This window comes from Acomys minous (genome assembly GCF_964271855.1).
Source record: "Acomys minous genome assembly, chromosome: 13".
NCBI classification, from domain to species: domain Eukaryota; kingdom Metazoa; phylum Chordata; class Mammalia; order Rodentia; family Muridae; genus Acomys; species Acomys minous.
Window position 1 is genome coordinate 90621670 of NC_140495.1, and position 6000 is coordinate 90627669.

A 6000-nucleotide genomic window follows, 5' to 3' on the forward strand; every position below is an offset into this window, starting at 1 on the left:
GAAGAGCGCAGACTGCTCTTGCAGAGGACCTAGCTCAATTCCAGCACCCACATGGTGGCTCGTGGCTGTCTGTAACTTCAGTCCCAGTGGATCTGATGCCTTTGTCTGGCCTCTTTGGGCACAAGGCATGCACTTGGTACACCGGCATACATAGAGGCAAACACCCATACAAATAAAAACAAATTTTAGCAGGACGGTGGTGCAACAAGCCTTTAGCCCCCGCACTCAGGAGGCAGAGACAGGTAGATCTCTGAGTTCGAGACCAGCCTGGTTTACAGAGAGAGTTCCAGGACAACCAGGGCTATACAGAGAAACCCTGTTCCCAAAAAACCAAGAAAAGAGACCACAGGGAGTCTAGTGAACTTTTCAGTGTACTCATCCTGCGGGAGACCTGTGCTTGCCCAGCACCCACAGAGGAGCACGGTAACTCCGGCTCTAGAAGTCTGACACTTCCATGCTCTGAGGACACCAGGACTCATGTACCAACATCCGCAGATACACTGTGAGAACTATTTTCAGAAAGCCAGGAATATTTTTGTTTTTGTCTTTTTAGTTTTTATGTTTTGTTTTGTTTTGTTTTGCTTGAGACAGGGTTTCTCTGTATAACTGTCCTGGCTGTCCTGGACTCACTTTGTAAAGCAGGCTAGCCTCCAACTCATAGAGATCTGCCTGCCTCTGCCTCCTGAGTGCTCCACCACACCTGGCACAATGAATTATTTTAATAACTGTTTTTATTATGAAATGACATCTATTCTGATATCTACATATTTAACAGTGTTGAAGTATGCTTTCATCTTCTATCAAGACGGCAGGACTGAAAACACATCGAAACATATAAGGCAGGTGGTGGTGCACCTCTTTAATCCCAGCACTTGGGAGGCAGAGGCAGGTGGATCTCTGTGAGTTCAAGGCCAGCCTGGTCTACAAAGTGAGACCATGACATCCAAGGCTACACAGAGAGACCTTGTCTCGAAAAACCAAAAAATAATAAATAAATAAATAAATAAATAAATAAATTCATGAATGTCCTCCAGTAATTTGGATAAACCAAAAGGTATCCTGGGATCCGCTTTTGAAAGTTAAAAATTGCAGCACTCAGGAGGCAGAGGCAGACGGATCGCTGTGAGTTCAAGGCCAGCCTGGTCTACAAAGTGAGTCTAGGACAGCCAAGGCTAACACAGAGAGACCCTGTCTCAAAAAACCAAAAGAAAAAAGAAAGTTAAAAATTGGAGATTAGAGAAATAGCTCAGAAGTTAAGACCACTGTCTGTTCTTCCAAAGATCTTGAGTTCAATTCCCTAAACCACATGGTGGTTTACAACCATCTATAATGAGATTTGGTGCCCTCTTCTGGCACGCAGGCACACATGTAGGCAGAATACTATACAAATAATAAATAAATGAAACAAAAAAGAAAAAAAAGCCAAAAAAAAAGAAAAAAGAAAAAAGAAAGAAAGAAAGTTTAAAAGAGACCTGTCGACGGATGGTGGTGGTACAGGCCTTTAATCTCAGCACTTTGGAGGCAAAGTCAGGTGGATGGATGTTGAGTTCCAGGCCATCCTGGTCTACAGAGAGAGAGTCCAGGACACCCAGAGCTGTTACACAAAGAAATCCTGTTTTGAAAAACCAAAAAATTAATTAATTAATTATAATATAAATAAATAAATAAACAAGCAAACAGCCGGGAGCGGTGGCACACACCTTTAATCCCAGCACTTAGGAGACAGAGGCAGGCAGATCGCTGAGTTTGAGGCCAGCCTGGTCAACAAAGCGAGTCCAAGACAGCCAAGCTAACACAGAGAAACCCTGTCTCGAAAAACCAAAGAAAAAAGAAAAGAAAGAAAGAAACACCCCCCCCCAAAGGATTCATTCTCTCTGCCTAAAAAATGAAAAGCTAGTTTGGGATTAGGAGGCAGGGGAATTGAAGATTCATGACCCAGCATGAGTTTCTTTTTTTTTTTTTTCCAGCATGAGTTTCAAGCCACCCTGTCCAGCTGAAACTCCTGTCTCACAAGGCTAGCTTCCTAAACAATACCAATTGTCTGTAAACTACAATACTGACAGCAGCATCCTAGAACCAGTCTCCCAGGGTGTGGTGGCACACACAATTAGTCCCAGCAGTTGGGAGGCAGAGGCAGGCAGATTGCTGTTGAGTTCCAGGCCAGCCTGGTGTGCCATTTGCAGCCTGGCGCAGTGGCCCATGCCTGTAATCCCAGCACTTGGGAGCAGAGGCAGATGGCTCTCTGTGAGTTCAAGGCCAGCCTGGTCTAAAAGCAAGTCCAGGACAGCCAAGGCTACACAGAGAAATCCTCTCTCCAAAACACCAACCAGCTAAAGTGTCATTTGCATGCCTAGAGCTACTTGCAACCTGATTTCAGTCCCTTCGCTTAGTCCCAGAGAATTTAAGAGCTTTTTCTGTTGACCAAAAAAACAAGACTTAAAACTTTTCTTTTCTTTTTTTTTTTGGGGGGGGGGCTGCAGGGCTTGGTTTCCCCCACAACTAACTTCCTCGTAAAAAGGAAGAAGGGCCAGCAACTGCTCCCTGTTCCTAGACTGTATACTACCACAGGAAATGTGAAAGCATGGCGCACTTGGAGAGGCAGTTCAGGGAACAGGCAGAAAGCCAGCAGATTTACCAGCAGCCTTCTTCCATATGTAAAACACCCCTGACACCCCACAGAGAGGCGAGGGGGTGGGGGGGCGCCAACAGAGCCCAAAGGGAAGAGGAAAGGGGAAAATGGAGGTAAAGAGGTCCCTCCAAAAGCACAACGGTGAGAAGAACAGGAAAAAGATTATATATATATAAAAAAAACACACACACACACACACACAAAACAGTATTTTATATATTTTAAAAAGAGAAAAGGTAGAAATCCAAATGACTGAGCAAAGCCAAGAATTCACAGGAATGTGAGAATGAGAAAGACAACGGAAGTGAGAAGACAGGGAGAATCAAACGACCTACAGGTAAAAGGGGGGGGGGGGGAGAAAGAAAAAAAAACGGGACAAGGGGGGGGGAAGGCATGGAGACAGGAAGGATGTGTCCCAAAAGTGGGGGAGGGGAAGGAGAACTAGATAAGAAACGGTTGCAGAAAGAGGAGGGACAAAGGGTAGGGAGGGTGTCTCCACACCTCTCACCCACCGCTCCCAGGGAAGCAAGCCTCTGAGAGCTACTTAACTCATTAAAATGTCGAGTCCACAGCACTTAAGTCCAGCCTTACTAAAGACTGTATCCTAGCACTGCTGCAGATGCTTTTAAATTGAAATCATAATTTTGTTTAAGACTGAAAGAAAGAACGAAAGGTAGAAGGACCCAATTAAAACCCCTTAATTTGGGGAAATGAAAACATGGACATTACACTAAATAATCAATCAAGGTTTATAAAATCTGCAGTCACAGCTGGGAACTCCGGAGGCTAAACGAGGCAGGAGTATCACCACCGGGAGGCCCTGGGTAACACAGGGGAAGCCGCTCTAAACAAAACCATACCCAGGAGGATGGTGCATGTCTGTAACCTCAAGTATTCAGTGGACTAAAGCCGAGGGAGTCACAAGTTCGAGGATGGCTTCTGCCGGTGAGGTTCAAGTCAGCCGGGAGTAGAGTGAGAAATTGATTCTTTAAAACAGAAACCAAAGCCCGTATAATCCGAGGTTTTAAAAAAATTATTAAATAATGCTGGTTGATCTACAAACATTAAGCTTTCGGACGCCGCTGCACTGTAGTCATAAGTACCTAAGTATCTAGTTAAGCATCCATTCCAACACTCGGGAGGCAGAGGAAGGCGGATCGCTATGAGTTCGAGGCCAGCCTGGTCTACAAAGCAAGTCTAGAACAGCCAAGGCTACACAGAGAAACCCTGTCTCGAAGAAGAAAAAAAAAAAAGCATCCATCCCAAATTATTCTGGCCTAAAGAAACCAATACCTTTATGAGTGGGTTGAGGGGGCTGCTCTATAGCGCCCCCACTCCTCCAATAGATCCGGGTGAGCGTGCAGCTCCCCCCCATCAAGCCAACACCCTGTGCTAATCATTTCCTCACTAACCAGTCATTTTAGGAGGTGAAAAGCAGCTTATTGAAAGGCCTAGGTCGAGCCCTGGGGACCAAGGCAAGAGACTTACGTGGGCTACTCAAGACGATTGATTCACTCGGAAAGATAGTGGGGCGAGGTGGGGGCAATCTTTATCCTTATTCCAGCATCATCTGTCTTCTTAGAGACACAATTTTTACTGGGTCAGAAACGGACCCAGTTCGGTTCACAAAGGGTGACTGGACCCTGACAGTTCTTTCTTGACTGGGTCCTGTGAATTACAGTGGGGAGACACTGGAGGTGAGAGAGAAAGAGGAAAAGGAGCTGGTAAAACTGGTCTCACTATGCACCCCTGGCTATCCGGGAACTCGCTATGTAGACCAGGCTGGCCCGAAACTCACGGAGGATCCGCTTGTCTTTCATCCCGAGCACTAGGATTATCAAAATGCAAGCGCACTACGACAGAGAAAGAGAGGTTGCTTCCCTGCCCCGCGGAGTAGGCGGTGGTCCCTTCAGCCCGGGCGGGGACCTCGGAGCTCACGTGCAGCACGGCTGGTCTTCGGCACTCGTCCCTGCTGCGGCGCGCACACACCCTCAGTTCCCTTTCCAGGGTCCTAGACCCAGTGGCACTCCAAAAACTTTCATAGGAGTCGTTGGCAACACATCCACATCCTCCTTCCCTGTTCTTGCTTCTTGACCCTCCCAATTCCGGGGCAAACTTCTCCGACCTCCAGGTCGCCTGCACTCCCCAAGTGGCGCCCCAGCAACCCCAGTATTTCTTACTGCAGTCCCCTGCCCGGAATGGGGAGGGATCTCGAAGGCGGGAGACACTTAGGCACTCTCCGGCTCGCACTTCCCACTCCGCAACTTGGGAAAATGTTCGCCTCTCCTCGGGCTGAGACCCCCGCACTTTCTCAAAGTGGATGGCTCGGAGAACACCCGCTCAGGGACCTCCCAGAAGCCACACTTGCGCTTCCTCCACAAGATTTCCAGCTGATCCCGAGACTGGGGTCCCAGTGCAAACCCGCTCGAGCTTGGGCTAAGCTTCTGGGGAGCTCTTGTAAGGACACCCCGCCGGGAGCATTGTTAGCCACCCGCCACAAAACTCCCAGAGCGGCCCGGGGCAGGGGGTCAAGGCGCGGAGTCGGCCCACACGAGTCAACAGAGGGCAACGCTGGATACGGAGTCCCAGCTCAGTCGAGATCCGCCCCCCGAACCTCCGTCCCGCCTCAGAGTCTTATCGCCCTTTTCCCCGCACCCCTGCATTCCGCGGCCGCCCCAACTCACCCTAGGCTGCCCCAGGACTCCAGGGGAGCGTGGGTAGCCCCTGGTCTAAGCTTGCACCAGCCCTTGGACAAACTTTCCACTTAGTCTCCATCCGCACAACTATGGAGCCAGGGGCTCCGGCGTGCGCCAAGGAGTGCTAGCGGGCCTAGGATGGACACTTACCACCCGGCACGGTCAGGGCCCGAGCACCCGGGGTGGGCTACTATGCCGCAAATGTCCCCGGTGGAGAGGCAGGTAGAGGTGCATGACTAGGAAGGGAAGAGGGTGTCCTGGGGCGAGTACAGATCCTGGAGTTGAAGCGCCCGTGGCAGCGTGCACAAAGTGTTGTAGGAGCAGAGTGCGCGGCAATTCCCGGCCAGGTCAGCCCCCTAGAGCAGCGGTCTCCCCAGGACAGACCTCAAGGAGTGTAGCTGGGGGATCAGCCTTTGCTGGACCCTGAACCGCTGAGCGAGAGGCAAAACGCGAGCTGGATTTTCGCAAACCGGAGCTGGAGTCCCTCGACCCTTCCTCCTCCTGTCTGTCCACCCCTTCCTCCCCTTTCCCAAAATTCCGTCGACATTCCCTCCCCTTTTCCTTAGGGCAAAAGGAGTGTTGAAACCTACTGGCCACCACCTTTCTCCTGATGGGACTCCTAGAGTAAAAGAGGATCTCTTTAGATCCATTTTAATAAATGTTCACAGAAACAAG

At 49.5% G+C, this 6000-nt stretch overlaps 1 protein-coding gene across 1 annotated transcript in view; it reads right to left on the minus strand.

The window, feature by feature from the left end:
* TET1 (tet methylcytosine dioxygenase 1) overlaps positions 1-5515 on the minus strand; it is an 87900-nt gene extending 82385 nt beyond the window's left edge. The window contains exons 1-3 of the mRNA XM_084751921.1: positions 5476-5515; positions 4118-4297; positions 1473-1612 (exon numbers count right to left, since the gene is read on the minus strand). The gene's annotated coding sequence lies outside the window, so the exon portion shown is untranslated. The remainder of the gene's footprint in view (positions 1-1472; positions 1613-4117; positions 4298-5475) is intronic.
* Positions 5516-6000: the final 485 nt, after the last annotated feature.